General features: G+C 35.5%; 1 pseudogene; it reads left to right on the top strand.

Moving 5' to 3' along the window:
- The first annotated feature begins 11,363 nt into the window (after positions 1-11,363).
- On the top strand, positions 11,364-23,651 carry LOC149561067 (putative LRR receptor-like serine/threonine-protein kinase At1g67720; annotated as a pseudogene).
- Positions 23,652-24,636: the final 985 nt, after the last annotated feature.

Below are 24,636 nucleotides of genomic sequence, written 5' to 3'. Positions count from 1 at the left end.
GCATAGGGGAATATTGCACGGATATGACATGAATAGAGTTGTGGAAGAATTTGAATGGAGAAATGGGCATCTGTGGTGAGTTTTGGCATCATTTCTCAAATTTTATAGAACTTCCATCTTGATTTTGATTTTTATTGTGATTGAACTTCTCCCATTTTTTTCATTGGTGTTGGGTGTCTCATATGGTGTTGGCCCTCTTCTAGGTAGGTCTTAGACCTCTTCTAGTTTACCTAATGTTAGCACATGGAAACTCTGGTGTGCCCAATTGATGGGAGGGGTTAAGGGATCCAAAAGGGGAAATGGGCGCCTCTAGTTTGTATGGTGAGTCCTCACATATCTTCTCAAAGTTTTTCTCCCCTTCTAAGCTATCACCCTAATTATGATTTTCATTTTTCCATCTGGTGAAAGTGGTGGAGATAATTATAATAATTTGAATCTTCAAATCTATAATAGTTCCAAAGAATTAAATTATGATATTATGCATGCTTCCTTTGAAAGGCATGACTCCAAAATGAAGGGCTAACTCAGAAACCACATTCTAGTTTCTAAAGCCCCCAAGAAAGATGTATATTCCAAATTTTGCTTCTTCACATCTATGAAATTTCATAAGTCCAAGTATGCACCATTGGAAAAAAGATGATACAGTCACATTGAGTCACATTGTGATTTTAAGATTATTAGAAATACAAAATATATCACATTTTATTAAGATAATACGCTTGCATATAAAAATCTTGTCCAGAGCTATATAGTTTGCATTGATATGTTTTACATTTTTAGTCCTTGTACTAATGCTTTCCTTAGTCTAGATTATTGATTTGTACAAGAAGAAAATCCTAAGACACTAACGTTTGAGAATCCTTTATTTTTAAAATGAGTTTCTATTCACAAATTCCAATTTTATTTTATTTTTAAAATGAATTTTTTATTCACAAATTACAATTTTTGCTCGGTTTGTTATAATTTTGTTGGGGTTTAAACCAAATTTTTAGGTAAATAAAAAGGCATAAATAAATGTGTGGATATGCATCATTTATTACAGGCAAAGGCCTAACTTACCATTGCACATGTGGCTCATAATTGTAAGTCCACCAGAAACAACATTAATCATTGATGAGAGTGTATCATAGGGTAGTGAAAGAGAAAGCGTTATAATCTCTAAAATATTATTGTTTCATGGTGAATTGTTGGTCATCCAAATATCTTTAATTTGCCTTTAATTAAGTAACGATTTCCTTGTAGCAATAAATGTAATAAGTTCTTAACTCTTTTTAGGGATTGCTAAATTTAAATATTAGTAATTTGGTTTATCTAAATGAAATCTTTTTTGCAAATAAAGAATTTATGAGGAATCTTTACCAAAGGTTTTGATAATAAAAGATGTGTTGTTGGTCATGTACTTCTATTTATTTCTAGGACAAATACTAATTGTTCTCTTTTCAAATAAAAATCAGCTAAATTAGCTAGCTTTGTATATTTGTATTTTAAATTTAATTTAACTCTTAGTATCATTTGATTATATTATTCATCTTAAATAAATTTGTATAGTTTCTTTGATTTATTTGATACATTTTCAAACAATCTAGCTAGTTAAAATTATTAAAGAGATTTGTTTTACTTTTCATAAGATATTCTTTTCAAAGACTTAAGCCGCGTAACATATTAAATTTTTTTCAATAAGATATGGTATTTTAATTTTTAATATGTTTTCAAAGAACCCTTGAATAAATTGAACTTACCAAATGTCTTAAGTCTTGTAAATAAATGTAGTATCTTTGTGAAGGAGTACTTTTTATCCTATGTTTATGGACAAGGGAGTGATCATATGTGATGTTTAGGTATCATAAATTTAAATTTGATTGATTCTTATATTTATTCTTTTTATTTAAAAATGACCAAACATAAATTTTGTGTAATCATCGAATGCATTTTTTTAATATAAATAATTTTTAAGAACCATAATATTATTTGTATTTGTACATTGCAATTAGAATTTTTTTTTAAAATTAGGTTTATATAAACATTGTAGAAGTTTTTTGATTGGTAAGAGGCCAAAGCCAAGATCAATGATCGATAAGAGGCTCACAATTTATCATTTTGTTGAGGCTCTTGCCTATAGACATTGTAGAATTATATGCATGAATAATGAATTTTTTTCTCATACCTCTTTTTGTAAGTTTGACCTAAGATAGCATATACAAACTAAAAAATCTAAAAAATAATTATATATAATATTTATCCAATAAAGTTTGATCTAAGCTAACATATTGTGACACACTAACAAATTTTTAAAAAATAATTATATATTATATTCATCCAATAAAAATATAGAAACCAACACATAAAGCAATTAAACAAAGAATATACATTAATATCTAAATTTTGAATCAAAGAATAATATTCTCATAAAAGCATCAAAATATTTAAATTATAAAACATAAATTTCTTTTCAAATTTAATACTTTTAAACAATAATAATAAATGTTTCATGAATTATAATATTTCTAAATTATAAAATTAAATTGTTTCATTAATTGTAGGGAGATGGCTCAGTATAGAACTTTCTATGTATTTGTGTAAATTGGATCATCTCCTTATTTCAATAAAATTATTCTCAACATAAAAGCATTTCGTGTTTAAAACTATTTTAATTTTCGATCCATTTCACAATAATAGCATCATTTAAGTTTACATTTTTTTGAATGATAATTATCATTTAAATATATTAAAAATACATATGATATGGTTCATATTTTCAATTGAAAACTATACTCTTCATACAGAATCTTGAAAAGCCAATATAAAAATTTATTGACAAATGCCAAATTTGTGAAGTGATGGCTACCTGTGAAAACCCTGCACCATGATATCTCATTAAGGAAGCACTCAAATTTTCGTGAGTTGGCTGGACATGTGACATTTATTTCCATTTCCATCAGTTCATAGTCCATCTGTACTTGCAAAGCACACATGCTTTTTTCCTGTTCCACAGTTCGCACTGTTCAATGCTAAAAACCAAAAGTCTGATGCAGGCAACTGGGTAGCCTATCCTCCTACCTGGATAGCCATTGCCGAAAGATGGGACTATAATGGGGATCAACTTTTATTTTTATTTTTTAAAAACTGACTTTGGGCAATGTTTAGTGGGCTTAGGCCAATGTGCCTTACCTTGGGCCGCCCATGATCTTGGGAAAAGGGCGAGCCAAGTGGCCAAGTTTCTTCCTCTTACATGTGACCAATAAGTCAACTAAACCATTAATGAAATTCCATCTTTAAGCATAGAAAATTGACTTATAGGAGTTTTGGTAAACACACATAGTCATGTGAAAAGGATGGGTGTTATTTAATCTATGATATTGCTATCAAGATTTAACTCTATGATTTTTGAGTCCAAACTCATTGACACATGTTTCATGAGTAGTGATTCAACATGAATCCTTCTCTCATGAGAATAAATGTAACACTTAGCACTCATTGGATCTAGGTGATTCTCACACAAGGACTTCCTGGGAGGTCACTCATCCCAGTACTACTTCAGCCTGAGTGCTTAAGTGCAAAGTTTCCTCCATGGTTAAACCCAAAGCTTGCAAACCCATTTGAAAAACCTTCACCAAGTGTTGTGCCTTATGAACCATTCATTAGAAAGCCTCTTAAGCTCATTAATTGATAAGTTGGAGATAATTTCCACAACAAGTCAAATTGTGATATTGCTATCAGGATTTAACTATGTGATTTTTGAGTCAAACTCATTGACCCATGTTTCATGAGTAGTAATTCAACATGAAACCATATCTCATGAGAATAAATGGAACACTTAGCACTCATTGGATCTAGGTGATGCTCATAGGGGTGACGTACTGGGACTTCCCAACTGGTCACCCCACCTAGTACTACTCTAGCCTGAGCGCGCTTGACTACGAAGTTTCCTCAAAGGTTGAACCCAAAGCTTGCAACCCCATTTGCAAATCCTACACCAAGTGTTGTTCCTTATGAACCATTCATTAGAAAGCCCTTTAAGCTCATCAATTGATAAGTAGGAGATAATTTCCACAACAAGTCAAATTGTGATATTGCTATCAAGATTTAACTATGTGATTTTTGAGTCAAACTCATTGACCCATGTTTCATGTGTAGTGATTCAACATGAATCCATATCTCATGAGAATAAATGGAACACTTAGCACTCATTGGATCTAGGAGATGCTCATAGGGGTGAAGCATCGAGACTTCCCAGGAGGTCACCAATCCTAGTACTACTCTAGCCTAAGCGTGCTTAACTATGGAGTTTCCTCCATGGTTATACCCAAATCTTGCAACCCCATTTGCAAAACCTTCACCAAGTGTTGTGCCTTATGAAAAATTCATTAGAAATCCCCTTAAGCTCATTAATTGATAAGTAGGAGATAATTTCCACAGCAAGTCAATTTGTGATATTGGTATCAAGATTTAACTATGTGATTTTTGAGTCAAACTCATTGACCCATGTTTCATGAGTAGTGATTCAACATGAATCCATCTCTCATGAGAATAAATGGAACACTTAGTGCTCATTGGATCTAGGTGATGCTCAAAGGGGTGAAGCACCAAGACTTCTCGGGAGGTCACTTGGATCCTAGTACTACTCCAGCCTAAGTGTGCTTAACTACAGAGTTTCCTCCATGGTTAAACCCAAAGCTTGCAACCCCATTTGAAAAACCTTAACCAAGTGTTGTGCCTTATGAACCATTCATTAGAAAGCCACTCAAGCTCATCAGTTAATAACTAGGAGATAATTTTCACAGCAAGTCAAATTGTGATATTGCTATTAGGATTTAATTGTGTGATTTTTGAGTCAAACTCATTGGCCCATGTTTCATGAGTAGTGATTTGACATGAATCCATCTCTCATGAGAATAAATGGAACACTTAGCACTCATTGGATCTAGGTGATACTCACAGGGGTGAAGCACTGAAACTTCCTTGTAGGTCACCCATCCCAGTACTACTCTAGCTTGAGTGCACTTAACTACAGAGTTCCATCCATGGTTAAACCCAAAGCTTGCAACCCCATTTGCAAAACCTTCACTAAGTGTCATGCCTTATTAGCCATTCATTAGAAAGCCCATTAAGCTCATCAATTGATAAGTAGGAGATAATTTCCACAACAAGTCAAATTGTGATATTTCTATCAGGATTTAACTATGTGATTTTTGAGTCAAACTCATTGACCCGTGTTTCATGAGTAGTGATTCAACATGAATCCATCTCTCATGAGAATAAATGGAACACTTAGAACTCATTGGATCTAGGTGATGCTCAAAGGGGTGAAGCAACGAGACTTCTCGAGAGGTCACCCATCCTAGTACTACTCCAGCCTAAGCGCGCTTAAGTACAAAGTTTCCTCCATGGTTAAACCCAAAGCTTACAACCCCATTTGCAAAACCTTCACCAAGTGTTGTGCCTTATGAACCATTCATTAGAAAGCCCTTTAAGCTCATCAATTGATAAGTAGGAGATAATTTCCACAGCAAATCAAATTGTGATATTGCTATCAGGATTGAACTATGCGATTATTGTGTCAAACTCATTGGCCCATATTTCATGAGTAGTGATTCAACATGAATCCATCTCTCATGAGAATAAATGGAACACTTAGCACTCATTGCATCTAGGTGATGCTCATAGGGGTGAAGCACCAAGACTTCCCAGTAGGTCACCCATTCCAGTACTACTCTAGCTTAAGCGTGCTTAACTACGGAGTTTCCTCCATGGTTAAACCCAAAGCTTGCAACCCCATTTGCAAGACCTTCACCAAGTGTTGTACAATATGAACCATTCATTAGAAAGCCCCTTAAGCTCATCAATTGAGGAAACTCCTTAGTTTAACCATGGAGGAAACTTTGTAGTTAAGCGCGCTAAGGCTGGAGTAGTACTGGGATGGGTGACCTCCCAGGAAGGCCCAGTGCTTCACCCCTATGAGCATCACCTAGATCCAATGAGTGCTAAGTGTTCCATTTATTCTCATGAGAGATGGATTCATGTTGAATCACTACTCATGAAACATGGATTAATGAGGTCGACTCAAAAATCACACAGTTAAATCCTGATAGCAATATCACAATTTGACTTGTTTTGGAAATTATCTCCTACTTATCAATTGATGAGCTTGAGGGGCTTTCTAATGAATGGTTCATAAGGCACAACACTTGGTGAAGGTTTTGCAAATGGGGTTACAAGCTTTGGGTTTAACGATGGAGGAAACTCTGTAGTTAAGCACACTCAGGTTGGAGTAGTATTGGGATGGGTGACCTCCCAGGAAGTCTCGGTGCTTCATCACTCTAAGCATCACGTAGATCCAATGAGTGCTAAGTGTTTCTTTTATTCTCATGAGAGATGGATTCATGTTTAATCACTACTAATGAAACATGGGTCAATGAGTTTAACTCAAAAATCACACACTTAAATCTTTATAGCAATATCACAATTTGACTTGCTGTGGAAATTATCTCCTACTTATCAATTGATGAGCTTAAGGGGCTTTCTAATGAATGGTTCATAAGGCACAACACTTGGTGAAGGTTTTGTAAATGGGGTTGCAAGCTTTCAGTTTAACCATGGAGGAAACTTCGTAGTTAAGCACACTTAGGCTGGAGTAGCACTGGGATGGGTGACCTCCTGGGAAGTCTCGGTGCTTCACCCCTATGAGCATCACTGAGATCCAATGAGTGCTAAGTGTTCCATTTATTCTCATGAGATATGGATTCATGTTGAATCACTACTCATGAAACATGGGTCAATGAGTTTGACTAAAAAATCACAAAGTTAAATCTTGATAGCAATATCACAATTTGACTTGCTATGGAAATTATCTCCTGCTTATCAATTGATGAGCTTAAGGGGCTTTCTAATGAATGGATCATAAGGCACAACACTTGGTGAAGGTTTTGAAAATGGGGTTGCAAGCTTTGGGTTTAACCATCAAGGAAACTCCATAGTTAAGTGTGCTCAGGTTGGAGTAGTACTAGGATGGGTGACCTCCAGGGAAGTCCTAGTGCTTCACCCCTGTGAGCATCACCTAGATCCAATGAGTGCTAAGTGTTCCATTTATTCTCATGAGAGATGGATTTATGTTGAATCACTACTCATGAAACATGGGTCAATGAGTTTGACTCAAAAATCCCATAGTTAAATCCCGGTAGCAATATCTCAATTTGACTTGCTGTGGAAATTATCTAGTACTTATCAATTAATGAGCTTAAGGGGCTTTCTAATGAATGGTTCATAAGGCACAACACTTGGTGAAGGTTTTACAAATGGGGTTGCAAGCTTTGGGTTTAACCAGGGAGGAAACTCCATAGTTAAGCACTTTCAGGCTAGAGCAATCTGGGATGGGTGACCTCCCGGGAAGTCCCGGTGCTTCAACCCTGTGAGCATCACCTAGATCCAATGAGTGCCAAGTGTTCCATTTATTCTCATGAGAGATTGATTCATGTTGAATCACTACTCATGAAACATGGGTCAATGAGTTTGACTCAAAAAATCACACAGTTAAATCCTAATAGCAACATCACAATTTGAATTGCTATGGAAATTATCTTCTACTTATCAATTGATGAGCTTAAGGGGCTTTCTAATGAATGGTTCATAAGGCACAACACTTGGTGAAGGTTTTGCAAATGGGGTTGCAAGATTTGGGTTTAACCATGGAGGAAACTCCGTAGTTAAGTGCGCTCAGGCTGGAGTAGTGCTAGGATGGGTGACCTCCCGGAAAGTCTCGGTGCTTCGCCCCTGTGAGCATCACCTAGATCCAATGAGTGCTAAGTGTTCCATTTATTCTCATGAGAGATTGATTCATGTTGAATCACTACTCATGAAACATGGGTCAATGAGTTTGACTCAAAAATCACACAGTTAAATCCTGATAGCAATATCACAATTTTACTTGTGGTGGAAATTATCTCCTAGTTATCTATTATTTAATCTCCATTTATATCTAGTGGTCGATTGATTTTTTAATAATTACTGATTAGCTGAATGATATTTATAAGAAACTAGCAAAAGATGATCGTGCTCGTAGAACAACAACTTTTCATTGTATTGTATTTATGTATTTACTATAGAATTTCATATTTATTTATTTTCATTTAGGTTGAACTTTTTTTGTATGGATAAGAAAGGTAAGCCACATCAAGACAATAAATGTGTTTTGGTAACATCTAAAAACTTGTAAAAGACCACAAAGTATACTAAACTATGCCTCTAATTTATGGAATAATGTTCGATAAAAAATGATCAAGTAAAATAGAGAGTCAAAAGAATGATTCGAGATAAAATAGAATAAAAAGTGATACATCTATGGTCAGTGTCATACATTTCTAAATAATAGGAACTTTACATATTGAATATCATGCATGTTACATATGTATTGTAGAAGAATTTTATACCTATATTGAAATGGACTAAAATATGCATTCCATAATTGTATTTGTTTCCTCATAATAGAGAAAACTATGTAAGGTCTTTCCTTCAACTAAAATTATTGATGCTCTATTTATAACCTTCCGAGAAAATATGATATATCACATAATACTTAAAAGCTATCTTGGACAACAAATATATAAAAAATAATCCCTAATGTCACTTTCACATCTTATTTGGCATCATTTATAATGATTTGATAATAGACTATATTTATCATATGTTAATTTCAACAATAATAAAAACAAGTAGGATATGTTGTGACTTATCATAAATGCTCCTAAAGTTTAATGTATTAGGAACCCTAACATTTTAATGGAATACTTTAAGTTTATTATGTTATGATAATATAGAAAATGTGTAATCATAGTAATGTCAAAAGAATATGGTAACAAGAGTAGTAGAATGTAAAACCCTCCAAATTAGAAAAGGGTGATGTGGATGAAACTAGGAGAAAGAGAAAACACAATGCAATAGAAGACATGGATGGAAAGGACATAATAGTTGATGCGAATAGTTTGGAGAAGAAAGATGGTGGAACAAGGTGCATGAAAAAAAGAGAAAAGGAAAGAGGAAATAATTAATGGCTATGGAAGAGAGAAAAGTGTGTAGCGTGATGTCAAGAGGAGATAAATAAATGAAATAAAAAATACCTATGAGAAGATCAGAAAGATTCTAGCTTAAGGCTCGAAAGCATCAAAGAAAAAATTCTAGGAAGACTCTAAAGTTTTAGGAAAAAAATGATATTCTAAACATCTAAGTTAATATCATGTATGGATGAAGTCTTTTTGTGAGTATGAATAGGTGAAATCAAGACACACTGGGGATTATTTATAGATTTCTAGAACAAATTCATTTAATAAAGGGGTGAAATTACAATAGATGATCATTAGTAGGCCTTACACAATTAAATTTGATGGAAAATAGAAAAACATCAAACACATGAAATACATTAAAAGTTTTACCTGATTTCTGTTACTTTATTAGTGACTTAAGAGGATCAAGTACAAATGGATGGTTGTGATTTTATATTTAGTGGCTCACAAAGCACAAAATATAAGAGGAACAATAAGAAAGACAAAATTCATGTGTGTGTGTGTGTGTGTGTGTGTGTGTGTGAGAGAGAGAGAGAGAGAGAGAGAGAGAGAGAGGGAGAGAGTCTTTATATATTTGTCCCCTCTATGTCTTTATGTTTACAATGGTTGCAAATTGGGTGTTAAGCATGGAGTCTTAATTATAATACTCTCAGTTTGTATTCTTTTTAATATGTGTTCCATTCAAAAAGGTGGGCAAGGTCAATTTAAAAATAATTTGGCATATTTTTCATACATTTTACAATACATGAGGTCAAATTAGTTTTGATTAAAGGAAAATTGGTTTTATAGGGGCCAAAAAATAAAGATTTAACAAACTAGGTAAAAAAGTATAAAAAATAGTACCAATAACTTGTTAGAGTGTGGTTGTCATTGCACCAAAAGACTATTATGTCAATGCCCAATACAACCACTCAACTTATAGTACATAGGGGGTGGTTAATCCCTAAACACAAATCTCGAGGGGAGTGCTAAACATTTTGCGAACAATCTCCCCCTCAAAATTACACGAGGGTCAAAGGATTCAAACCTGTGACCAAGATCTGATACCACTTGTTATAGTGGATGTGGAGAAGGGGTCGGGTGACCCCAACTATTATTAACCCCAACACCCTAAGGGGTAGGGCCCTACTATTCTAAAGGGGCCCTATGATTCCCTCTCGCTGGGGAGTATATAGAGCTATTCCTCCCACCCAGACACCTTCCCTTAGAATAGTAAGGGTTACCCAACCCTTCCTCCCACCAATATATCCACCCACCGTAAACTAGATTTCTTGTGGGAGGATGCACCACCTGCCCTATAGGGCCTCCCCACCTTGCAAGGGGGGATTGGTGCCCTACTATCTAATGCCCCTAAAATAGATTATTGTGATGCATGTAGAGGAAGATAAAGTCTATGGAGATAGTTAAGCCCTTGTCATGAATCTCGAGGGGTTCGTTGAACATTTTGCCAACACAACTAAACATACAAAGGCTAAACAACAAAAAAGACCAAATGGCACAATGGACTAACATCCACACAAACCAAAAATATTTTACCAGGCTCTCATTTGTAAGAGCACTATCAATGATAATACTTTTAAGTTTCTCAACTATATTATCAACTAGCGTACTTCCCCTATTCTTACTCCTTAATCTAGTAGTAAGCCTCGACATGCACTCTTTATCATTCATGTCCTTAGCCCTTATGTTAAGAAGTTAAGTTGTTGGTATGATGTTGTTTGTGTAATAAAAGGGTCTATAGAGAAATGATAGCTTCAAATCAATACAGAAAGAAACATAATTAAAATAAAATTTTACAAGTAAAATATAATTTAATAAAATAATTGTAGTAAAACCTTTCCAAAAAAAAAGGTCATATTTACCATTAAATAATTCTGAATAGATAGATGTGGTTATTTAAAACTACGAGCTCCCGTACTTGAGGTCAAGGTCTTTCTCACTATTTTCGAGTCATGATTCACTCATACCCCACACGCTTTTAATGTTTGCAGTCACTAGGAATCTTCACATTACTAATATCTGACTACGAAGCTTCTCCCACACCTTGCTGATCTTTTTCCAATTATCTTCCCAATAGGGATAAATGAAAACTTTTTCCCTGTATAAGTAAATCCTACTCTTATCAAAATGCAAAGCATTACTTAAGAGGCCTTTAGTTGGCACATCGCATGCAGCATTATTTTCATAAGAGTAATATGATTGTGGTTCGACTTCTTCTTGTTATGTAATCAAATTAGCATTCATTTTTATTGTTGTTTTTCTGATGGAGTTTGTATATCCAGATTTTAGCAGGTCGGAGAGTTGTCAGACATGGAATTTATGAGAGCGGGCTCGTTGCTGATCACTATTTTCATTGGGTTGTTCAGTTTCACACACTCAAATCCAGATGGTAACATTATTTTGATTCTCATTTCATTTCGATATTACATAAAACTAATTATAGTTTGTATTTTTGGGCTATTTTTAAACATTACAGTTAGAAAATTGAGTTGGAAAAAAATAATTTGACTATTTAATACTTTTAGTTTTGAAATGAAGCTTAATGTGTAATAATAGGGCCGTAAGGCGTATGATATTTTCGGTGCAGGCTTTCTCAACATCAAGTGCGGTGCCAATGATAATATAACAGACAAGAATGACCTACTCTGGATTTCCGACGCCCCTTTCATTAAAACTCGCAATGTTTCGTTGTTGCGTTCATCAGTAAGTCTCCAATTGCAATACCTGACATTTGCCTATTTTACCAATCTACGAGTGAAAAAGTATTGCTACATGCTCCCCGTAGAGCCTCGTGTAAATTACTTGGTAGGAGCATCTTTCCTTCCTGATTCCACAAGTCCTTTGGCGAGATACTTCGATTTAACTATCGAGGGAATCAAGTGGAGTGTAAACCTATCTGGTATAAACAATCAGACCTACAGATACTACGAGATCATCTTGGCCGCCAAAAGAGAGAGCCTGAGTTTATGCCTTGCCCGCAATCCTCAAACAGAAAAAGAGGGTATTGTTTTCATTTCAAGCATCGAGCTGCGCCCACTCGAATCCTCCATGTATAACTCAACGGATTTGGCAAAGTACGCCTTGAGTCTCACAAATCGCATAAATCTTGTAATATGAGGTAAGTGTTATGATATTGTTATCAAGATTTAAGTGTGTAAGGTTTCTGAGTTAAATTTATGGACTATTGTTTTAGAGTAGTGATTCACTCAAATCTGTCTTTGATGAGAGTAAATGAAACATTTATCATCCATTAGATCTAGGTGATGCTAACAGAGGTGAAGTCCCATGACTTCAGGGAGGTCACAGTCCAGCTTGAGTGCACTTAACTACAGGGGTTTTTTCATGGTTAAACCCACTCAGCTGGCTTAACAAGGGGATTGTAAGCAGAGTGAGTTTAACCATGGAGGAAACTCTGTAATTAAGCATGCTCAAGCTGGAGTAGTGCTGGGATGGGTGACTTGCCATTAAGTCCCAGCTGTGAACATGACCTAGATCCAATGAGTAGATCCAATGAGTAGTACAATATGATAATTTGACTTACTCTAGAAAAATATCTCCTATTTATCAAGATATAAGTGTTGGCGTAAATATCTCCTACTTATCTCCTAATTTGAACTAGAGGAAATGAGCCAGCTGTAGTTTCACTCAATTATGGCCCAAAAAAATCCAGTTACCTGGCATAGGAACATGTCATTTAACAAATCACCATAAACACCAATAGTCATTCACTTTTGTTCAATTTTTATTTTTCTTGGTTCTTGATTGGTCAATTTGTTCAAAAAGTAGTATTTTTTGGGTGAGCTGCTGTTTGAAAGTTTTTAAGGGTGGGCATTGGGCAAACATTTTAAAATAGCACTTTTAGACCACCTCACACTGTACAGAGAGCTCCCTAAATGTAGAATTGCTGAAAGGTTACTTAAGCTCTTCGCTCACCTACAGAATTTATGCATAAAATTAGCTAATCTAATTCCAAAATTGTGATGGCGTTTGGCAGGTACCCAAAATTGTGATGGCGTTTGGCAGGTACCCAGACGATCCATTCGACCGCATGTGGCAATTCTTATACGCAATCAACACTGCAATGAATATTAGCACCAATGATGAACAAACAAAATCTTTAGGCAGCGAGTTACCGAATAATCTGCCCCTAAACGTATCAAGGACTGCTATTGCAAATGGAATATTAGAGAAATTGATAGTTTCATTAATAGATTTCGCTGAGCCAGGAATGCACTCTTTTGCTCTCTATTTCTGCAACATCATCCAGACAAACCTCACACACGATTTCACTGCCTTCATTAATCAAAACCAGATATCAGATGTCATACATCTAAACTTTCTGCAATGCCAACAAACAAGTAAAGAGCTACCACTTGACACTGCCGACCCTATACAAATAATTTTACAACCCAGTTCACATCGCAGTTGGCACCCTTCATAAACGGAGCAGAAATGCATAGGAAGCTGGACGTGCAGACAACTACATACTCCGTAGATGGTATAACCTCTTTCTCCATTCCATGGCGATGTTCCAAATGCTGCGCATTCAAATTGTACAATACTATGCACATTAATGTTTGTTTGAATTGTGTGAATTCAGTGGTTACAATCAGAAAAGTAGCAGAGGCAATAAATGTTCCAGACGATTGGACAGGAGGAGATCCATGTTTACCAGCTGGTTATTCTTCAACAGGGATCACCTGCAGTCACGACGATCCTCCGCGAGTCATTATCATGTAAACTTAATTGTAAATTTCAGTAAATTTTTTTTCCAGATTGAATTGTGTATTTTTTATCATCAATATTTTGATCACACTATCATTACAATGAGAAAGTGGAGGATTGGACCAAACCTAGCTCAAGAGATATAAGAAGAAAATAGGGGATGAGACCCAAAACAATGTCATCCTACCCCTTTGCTTCTTATATCTCATTAGGTTTAGTTTTACTATTTCTAATCATGTACTTTTTCATCCTGGGTGATCTGAATAGTTGATGTAACCAAATCCAGTAAAAAGCTTACTAATAAAGTTTGAAAATCTAATAATGTTAATTCTTTGAATTATATATCTTATGCTATTAATATGTTTGATTTCAAAAAAAAAATTCGACAGCAATCTAACAAATCTGCATCTCGGGGGCGTCATACTTAAAGATATAGCGGACTTAACAGCACTAACACAACTGGTAAGATTTTTCATATCTGTATACTAACTTACCTTTGAAATAAGAATGTCAAGCTAGGTTTTGATAAAAATCACATTGCTTTATACCGTATTACTAAATCGCGCTAAGCTGCCTATTATAGCTACTAGGAAACAACAGTTTGTCCGGCCATATTCCAGACCTCAGTTCATTGAAGAATCTCAGAATTCTGTAAGGTACCTATGACTGCCTACCATCTGAAATTTGTTGTATGAATTAGAAAGGTACTTTTTCTACACATTTCCTAATCTTTGCAGCTTTGTTGGCCCGGTAAAAGCAACTGCAAAACAATCAATTTACCGGAGAAATTCCAAAATCATTGGAGAAGCTTCAAATGTTAACTCAACTGTATGTTTACTCACTACTCTTCCTATGTTACTCCATCACTCCATTGCAGCTTGCCTGGTAAAGCTTTGAAAGTAGGTGTTCTTATTGAGTTTCTTCATTTTCCTCAAAAAGGTTTCTGCAGGGCAATAAATTGGAAGGAACCGTCTCAAGAGGATTAGTGAGACCCAATTTGGAGCTTCGGTATACAAAATTTCTTTCTTCTTCTACAAGCTTTTAAATTACAACTGTACAAACTACGATGTATTATGTTTGCCTCCTCTTTAGCATGACGCATCATATGATTGACAAGAAAACAGTTATGCTTATTAATTGTGAACTTTACTTTGCAGCGTCGATCCTCAAAATATGTGAAAAATATTAAAACAAAATTATTCACAACCCTAAACCTAAATATTTGCTCGGCACTCACAATTGCTGAGTGACAATTTTGCTCGGTAAACACTAAGAAACCGAGTGGCAGGAGAGTTTACCGAGTGAGCTCGGTAAATGAAGAACAAACAACTTGGTAGCCAAAGGATGCCGAGTGAGCTTGGTAGTGTGATTATCGAGTGAACTCGGTAGCCACAGGAGGGTAGAGCTCAATAGAAGAAAGCACCGAGTGAGGTCGGTAGCCAGTGCAGAGAGGTGCTCGGTAGAAGACGTTACCGAGTGAACTCGGCTTGAACTGCATATGACTTCTACCAAAGACAATACCAAGTGACAAAACTATAACATGAACTCCTTTTCACCATTAAAACCAGAGAGCCAGAACTTGAAGCTTTCAAATAAACTTTTCAAATGCAAGGAATAGAAGAAGAAGAACAATGGATTCAAGTATGTTTGCTTGCTTTCTATTCAACTTAGATTAAATCATTACAAAATCTGGGAGCATTTGGCTTCAACCAGAAAACCCTAAAGTAACCCTAAAACTTCAAATTGAAAAACTTCAAACTTTAAACTTCAAACTTACAGCTCTAATGGCTGCATACAATAACGCTTGGAGCAATCACTGCTTCAACAAGATGAATGAAACAATAAACTATGAACTTACAAAATGACAGGTAGAAACATGTGCAAATGCAGGCATGACAACGATTCCTTCTGTCTCTGCAACGACTGATCTGCTGATCACTTTTTCTTCTTTTTCTCTGCAACTTTTGAGCTCTTCAACTTCAACTTCTTTTGTATTTTGTTTGGTTGAATGAACTGGAGACATTCCTTTTGTCTTCTACAACAAGAAATTTCTCCCTCTTTTCCAAATTTGAAAACTCACCTACCAAGCAATAAATTTTTTTGATCATTCTACAAGCTATCATGGAGGTAGGTGGGTGTTTGGCTTCAGGAGCAAATGGCCTCTTGCATTAAATATTTCAACACTCCCCCTTTGTCTTGATCTAAACAAACAAGGATCATTGCTGATCCACACCAACTACACCAAGACACTCTCTTAAGTGTACAAAAGTCCCAATGCCTAATGGCTTAGTAAATATGTCTGCTAGCTACTGCTCAGACTTATAAAATTTCATTTTAATATCCCCATTCTCCACCATCTCTCTGATGAAGTGATATTTGATCTCAATATGTTTGCTTCTCCCATAGAAGACTGAATTCTTAGACAATGCAATTGAAGAGATGTTGTCACAATAAATTGTGGTTCCATCCTCTTGCCTTTCATTCAAGTCTGTCAAGATTCTTCTTAACCAAATAGCCTGACATGCTACTGCATTTGCTGCTATGTATTTAGCCTTTGTTGTAGATTAAGCAACACTAAGTTGCTTCTTGGATACCCATGAAATCGCACATGATCCCATATGAAACATATATCTGGAGGTGCTCTTCCTATCATCTATACTTCTAGCCCAATCACTATCCGTATAACCAACCAACTTGAAATCATCATTTGCAGTATACAAAATTTCAAATCCCTTGGTACCTTTCACATAACTTAGGATCCTTTTTTCCACTTGCCAATGGGAATCGTTTGGTGTTTCCATAAATCTGAAAATCAAACTTACTGCATGTATTAGGTCTGGCCAAGTTGCAGTTAAGTACATTAGATTTCCAACCATACTCTTGTATAGTGTTGGATCCACTCTCTTGCTAGAGTCTTCCTTGCTCAACTTCAGACCTATTGTTGTTGGTGTGGGGGCTGGCTTACTATTTTGCATTTTAAATCTTTCCAATATCTGCCCTGCATACTTTTCTTGAGAGATAAAAATGCCATCATGCATTTGTTTTACTTCTATGCTTAGAAAATATTTCAAGAGACCAAGGTCTATCATCTCAAATTCATTTTTCATGACCTCTTTGAACTCACCAATTAGAGTCTTGTCATTACCAGTAAAAATAAATCATCTACATACAAGACAACAATCAACACATTTTCATTTACTGCCTTGATGTAGAGAGTAGACCCACCATTGCTTTTGCTAAAGCCATTGCTCATCAAATATGAGTCAATCCTACTATACCATGCCCTTGGAGCTTGCTTGAGCCTATAAAGAGCTCTCTTCAATCTATATACTTTATTCTCTTCACCTGCTACTTCATAACCAGGTGGCTACTCCACATATACTTTTTCTTTCAATACACCATTTAGGAAGGCAGACTTCACATCCATTTGGAATACCTTCCACTTGTGCTAAGTTGCAATTGCTATGACAGCACGCACGGTTTCCATTCTTGCAACCGGGGCATATGTCTCATCATAATCTCTACCATACTGCTGTTTGTAGCCCTTGACTACCAACCTTGCCTTATGCCTATCAATCTTCCCTTCGGCATTGCATATTGTCTTGTAGACCCATTTCACTCCAATCACTTGCTTCTTGGGAGGCAATTCAGTTAGCTCCCATGTCTCATTCCTTTCTCTAGCATCTATCTCCTCATCCATGGCCTTACACCATTTCTTCTCCTTAATAGCTTCTTCAAAATATATTGGATCACTATGAGAAAATAATACAAAATTAACACTCTCACCATAATCTTCATACCTTTCATCTTGGTATATCTTCCTAAGACTCTTGGTCATTCTTGGTAACAGGGAGGAGAGTGTGGGATCATAATCTTCACTATTGCTACTTGGCACTGACACTCAATCATGCCTAGAGGAGCTCGGTAATGACTGAGGCTGCTTGCCTTTTCTTTTATCTGCTCCTGCTTCTTGCTGTTCATCAGCATCATCTTCACTTATAATTGGCACTTTACTTGAAGTGCTTGGTGACTCATCAATCAGACCATACCAAGACTGATTTCCAAAAAATTTCACATCTCTTGAAAGAGTCATTTTGTTGTTCAATGGGTCATACAATCTGTATGCCTTTGATTCTGAGCTGTACCCTGTGAAGATGCACTTCACACCTTTATCATCCAATTTTTGCCTTTGCTCTTTAGGCAAATGTGCATATGCAACACATCCAAACACTCTTAGGTGTTCAACTGTCCATCTTTCTCGTGACCATGCTTCCATTGAAATTCTATCATGGACTGCCTTTGTAGGACATTTATTAATTAGGTAAACTGCTGTTGCCACAACCTCTCCCCAAAATTTAGTTGGGAGACCTTTCTCTTTCATCATGCTCCTTGCCATTTCAACAATGGTCCTATTTTTTCTTTCAACCACTCCATTCTGCTATGGTGTATAGCTGGCTGTGAGCTCTTTCTTTATACCACGTTTCCTGCAAAAATTTACAAAAGAATTGGAGGTATACTCCCCTCCTCTATCTGATCTTAGGACTTTAATATAGTGTCCACATTCTCTTTCAGCCTAGGCTTTAAATTCTACAAATTTTTCAAATGCTTCAGATTTATTCTTTAAGAAATACACCCATGTTTTGTGACTGAAATCATCAATGAATGTCATGAAATAATTACTCCCCCCAATAGAACTAACTTGCATAGGACCGACTAGGTCAGTATGCACTAACTCTAATGGATATCTAGCCCTCCTAGAATTTCCAAAATTAAAGGGAAGCCTATGTTGCTTACCCAAAATACAAGCCTCACACTTGTTACATGAATTTTCTATAGGTAGCAAATCTTCTACCATTCTTTTATTTGACAACAAATTTAAACCAGCATAGCCAAGATTACCATACCTGAGGTGCCATAGCCGTGAGGGGTCTTTGATCACACTCCTTAGAGCTGATTGTGTGGGAGGTGCAGCACCAACTTGAGATGAGAAACATGTCTCAATCCTCAAGGGAAACATTCTGTTCTTTGTCATTTGAACTGCTGCAAGTAAGTTCTTGCTCCCATATTTTTCTTGAATGATACACCTGTCATTCTCCATCAGCACTTTGTATCCATTTTGAATGAGCTGACCAATGCTCATCAAATTGTGCTTCATACCAGGGGCAAAATATACATTTTGTATTTCCTTCTTCTCACCTTTCTTGGTGCGGACCATAATAGATCCTTTGCCGATAATTGGTAGGGTTCCATTGTTACCCATCTTAACTTGTGATTTGAAACTCTTGTCAATGAATGAAAACAAGGTTTCATTACCACTCATGTGATTGCTACATCCACTGTTGAGGTACCAAATCTCAGGGCTTCCTTCTTCACCAACATTACAAATGATGAAGGCAGTGGCATTCTTTCCACTTCCCATGTTAACATCAGCCACGTTTGCTTGTCTTGACTGATCATTTTGCTTCTTCCAACATTCACTTGCATAATGCCCATATTTATGACAATAGTAGAATTCTACATTACTCTTATTTGAGTTGTAATTTTTCTTACCTCCTCTTGAAGTATTTTGTGAGCTACTTGCTCCATCTGCTCTTCTTAAGCTTTCTACTGCAACATTTCTTTTTCCTCCATTACCTCAGCCTCTACCTCTGGAGTTTCTGCCTGAGCCATTTCTTCCTCTACCTCTTCCTCTTGGATTTGACTGAGCCTTGAAAGCTTGCTCTTGGGAAGAAGAAGATACAGATCTATTGATCCTATGCTCATGGGTTTGAAGAGTACCCATCAACTCATCCATTGTCAAAATAGTGAGGTCTTTTGCCTCTTCTATGGTCATGACCAAATTGTCATATTTATGAGGTAAAATTCTCAATATCTTCTCCACTATCCTCTGCTCTTGATAGTCTTCTCTATGGCCCCGTTTGGTTGGGGAAGATGATATTTTGACATAACCAGGTTATCTTATAACCAGGTTTTCGAAAACCTGGTTTTGTGGTTTGGAAAGCCAATGATCCGTTTGGTTGACACGAAAGATGAATATGCTGTGGACCCCACAATATTATTAAAAAAACTGTTATAAATTTCAAAACCTGGTTTTAATTTCGAATTCCACCTTTTTGTTGGAAGAAACTTCTTCCAATTTTTGACCAAAATTGGAAGATGAAATTGAAAACCAGGTTATAATTTTAACCAACCAAACACCAAAGTTTTTTTGCAAAACCTGGTTTTGCCTCTGATAACCCGATTTTGGTCGTCATCTTCCAGCAACCAAACGGGGCCTATTTGACTTCAGTTGGTTAATCACATTGGAGGTCTTTGAACTGAAATCTACAATTGATTCATTTTCCTTCATCTGAAGGTTCTCAAACTCCCTCCTTATATTCTATAGCTTTACTGTACAAACTTTATCAGTCCCCTTGAAGTTTTTCTCAAGGATATCCCATGCTTCCTTTGCATAATTTGCTGCTGCAATCTTGGGAAAAATAGTTTTTGTCATTGCTGCTTCAATAAGACTTAATGCCTTAGCATCCTTCCTCCTTGACTCTTTCAAATGAGTCTTTTGTGCATTTGTGAGGGCAGCATACTGAGTTGGGTTTGTCACATCATTGAACTCATTAACTACAAACTCCCACAAATCATTTGCAACCATAATGGTCTTCATCTTCTTTGTCCATGTATCATAATTTTGTCCATTGAAAGGTGGTGGCTGCTGCCATTTCTTTCTTGCATCTCCTACCATGATAAATATCCCAAGAAAACAAATGCCCTAAGCCACTGTGGATGTGGGGCCTCAAAGCTCTAATACCATGTGAGAAATATTAAACCAAAATCATTCACAACCCTAAACCTAAATATTTGCTCAGCACTCACAATTGCCGAGTGACAATTTTGCTCGGTAAACACTAAGAAACTGAGTGGTAGGAGAGTTTACCGAGTGAACTCAGTAATTGAAGAACAAACAACTCGGTAGCCAAAGGATGCCGAGTGAGCTCGGTAGTGTGATTACCGAGTGAACTTGGTAGCCATAGGAGGGTGGAGCTCAATAGAAGAAAGCACCGAGTGAGGTCGGTAGCCACTGTAGAGAGGAGCTCAGTAGAAGACGTTACCGAGTGAACTCGGCTTGAACTGTAGATGACTTCTACCAAAGATAATAATGAGTGACAGAACTATAATGTAAACTCCTTTTCACCATTAAAACCAGAGAGCCAGAACTTGAAGCTTTCAAATAAACTTTTCAAATGCAAGGAATAGAAGAAGAAGAACAATGGATTCAAGTATGCATGCTTGCTTTCTATTAAACTTAGATTAAATCATTACAAAATCTAGGAGCATTTGGCTTCAACCAGAAAACCCTAAAGTAACCCTAAAACTTCAAACTAGAAAAATTCAAACTTTAAACTTCAAACTTACAGCTCTAATGGCTACATATAATAACGCCTAGAGCAATCACTCCTTAAATAGGATGAATGAAACAATAAACTATGAACTTACAGAATGATAGGTAGAAACATGTGCAACTGCAGGCACGACAATGATTCCTTCTGTCTCTACAATGACTGATCTGCTAATCACTTTTTCTTCTTTTTCTCTACAACTTCTGAGCTCTTCAACTTGAACTTCTTCTGCATTCTGTCTGGTCGAATGAATTTGAGACATTCCTTTTGTCTTCTACAACAAGAAATTTCCCCCTCTTTTCCAAATTTGAAAACTCACCTACCAAGCAATAATTTTTTTTGATCATTCTACAAGCTGTCATGGAGGTAGGTGGGTGTTTGGCTCTAGGGGCAAACGGCCTCTTGCATTAAATATTCCAACAAAATAATGCTATGGTAGGCAGTCACAAAATAAAAGGTTGGGTAATTGGGCTTTCAATTGTGTGCTCGGTGATGCTAGTTTTAGGCATCCATTTTGGAATTTTACTTTGGAAGCACAAACACCCATCGCAACCATTTCAAGCTTCGAATGGTTGAGTTCCATCACAACAACACACATTTGCAGGTGATTCTCCAATATTGAGTACGTGAAAAAAATGTCCATTTTAATTGTACAACTATTTAGTCTTTATATTCTTAAATAGAAAAGCCTTTTTCTTTTACTTTTACCCTGCTCGGGGACTTTGAGAGAAATTTTTCTTTATTTGTTCTTTCTCAGATGAAGAAAATGAAAATGATTATCCCAGGCTGGTTGTAGAATACACAGAGGAAGATATTAAAACTTCTGCCAATAACCATTCCAAACCCATTGGTAAGGGAAGCTTTGGATCTGTATTTTATGGTAGACTTTCTGGATTTGAGGTCGCAGTCAAAATACACAAAACTGATTCTAATCAAGACCGAAAAGAATTCCAGAATGAGGTCAATACTCCTACATAGATTCAACTAATTGTCTATGATACAATCTCATTTGAAACTCGCAATTTTTTTCCCCTGGGGTACAAATTCTTCTCTAACAAGTATTATCGATGGTTTCAGGTAGCTATGTTGTCAAGAATATATCACAAAAATCTTATTGGGTATTGCAGACAACCCATTATGGCATTGGTCTATGAATACATGCCATGTGGAACATTGATTGATCAATTATATGGTATTTTGTATTGAATTTCATTTGTATTATGATATTGTTATTAGAATTTAACTATGCAATTTTTTGAGTCAAAATTTTTGACTCATATTTCATGAATAGTAATAGGATGTGCTATTTCTAAGAAAGTTCTAGTGTTCCACATCTGTGAACATCATGTAGATGCAATGAGTGTTAAGTATTCCATTCCTTCTAATGAAAGATAGGTTCGAGTGAACTACTACTCATGAAACATAGATCAATAAATTCGACTCAAGAACCTACACAATTGAATCCTAATAATATCACAATTTAACTTACTATAAAAAAAGTCTCCTACTTATTGATTGACCTTACATGACTTTAAATTTCTTTTTCTATTTGTAGGCATGGCCAAATTGGAAGCTCCACTTAATTGGCTTACGAGATTGAATATTGCTAGATAGGCTGCAGATGGTAAGTTGTTTCTGGTTGCAATAGTTCTTTTATATTTAGAAAAACCACCATGTCTCAACTATTCTATACATGTTTTGTAGGTTTACTTTACCTTCATCAGAGTTGCTATCCTCCAATCATACATAGAGATATAAAATGCAGTAATATACTATTGGATAACAAAATGCTTGCCAAGCTAGCTGACCTTGGCACATCAAAATTGGTAGAGAGTGCCAGTGGTTATATACCAACTGAAGTGAAAGGGACAATGGGTTATCTTGATCCTGAGTATTTCACATAACACCATTATCTTTCTTTTTTCTTAAACATGCTTGTTTTAACTACACTTAATGTGTTTTTCACCTAATTATAAACATAGGGAATAAATAACTCGTAGATTAATATGTGGATGTTATTGTAGATACTTTGCAACATGATCACTAAATGGGAAGAGTGATGTCTATAGTTTTGGAGTGGTTTTACTAGAGATTATGTCTGGAGTATCACCTAAGCATAGAATAGTACAATTAGTAATTTATATATTTGTAGACAAATTAAGTGATTTCAATCGTTTTGGATATGTTCATCAACAATGTAATGAAATAATTATTGTATCAAGCACACAATTTTCTATTATGTGGCAAAATAGATGAGCTTATGGATCCTTCATTGGGTGGTCAATATAATGTAGAATCAGCTTGGAAAGTATCAGAGATAGCATACATATGCATGGAAAAGGAACCAACAAAAAGACCCAAAATGAGTGTGGTGGCTAAAGAATTGGAAGAAGCAGTGACGCTTGCATATAATGATAACAACTATTCTGGTTCACATACCATTGCCTCTTTTAGTACTAGTGAGATGCCTAGCCTTAGATAATAAGATTTTATAGCAACTATTTTGTCTACCTTGTTAAAATCTATAATATCTTTGAAAAATAATTTTATGCATGTTTCTAGATAGGGATAGAAATATTCTATAAAACAATAATATTAAATATTTGTGTAGTCAATTCAAAATTTAGAAAGGTCAGTAATTCCCAAACAAATTGTGTAATTTTTTTTAATGAATTTCAAGACCTCTATATAGATGCATTATGTAAGAACTAGTATTGGACTACGAGGTTGATCTATGAATCATTAATGAGAAGAATGAGGTGTTGTAGTATTTAAAAGATTCTAGTTAGTTATTCATTTTTAGTTTTTATTTCAATGTGTCTTTTTTTCCATCCATCATAACATGATAATGATTCAATTGTAATTAGTTGATTTGCATAGTTTAGGCATTACAAATGGACTTATATGAGATTGCATAATCATAAAGATAGGTACTAATATAAAACATTTAAACTTACATTTTTGTGAACTTGTTGACAATAATTTTAAATATAATCAATCATTTGAAGGGCATTCAAATTCAGCTCATAACATTCAGCCTCCTTTCCCTAGAAGAACAACATTTCTTCATATTTAGATATTTTCTATAGAATTTCTTCAATGTTATTTATTTGCATTTGGTTCAAATATGTTATGTATGAGTAAAAAACTAAACCACATTGAGATAATGCATAAATGGAATGGCAACATGAGACCCCATCAAATGAAAAATTTGAAATAACAAACTATCAAGTAATATCTAAGATAGTATATTAAAATAACAAGCCGCGAGAAAAAAAAATTAATGAACATTATGTCATTTCAATACATTTATAAATATTATCACTTTTGTCTTGAATATCACACATGACAATAATGTATCATAGAAGAATTTTATACCTTCAATTAAATTCACACAAGTATCAACTTTAGGTACTTGATAATGTTATTGGCTGCCTTCTAATAGAATTGTATATGTTTAAAGTCTT

The sequence above is a fragment of the Cupressus sempervirens genome, chromosome 4, assembly GCF_028749045.1.
Source record: "Cupressus sempervirens isolate cs-2001-9-10 chromosome 4, ASM2874904v1, whole genome shotgun sequence".
In the NCBI taxonomy this organism is placed as follows: domain Eukaryota; kingdom Viridiplantae; phylum Streptophyta; class Pinopsida; order Cupressales; family Cupressaceae; genus Cupressus; species Cupressus sempervirens.
Note: the sequence above shows the minus strand (reverse complement) of the source record. Positions and strands in the feature narration are given on the sequence as shown.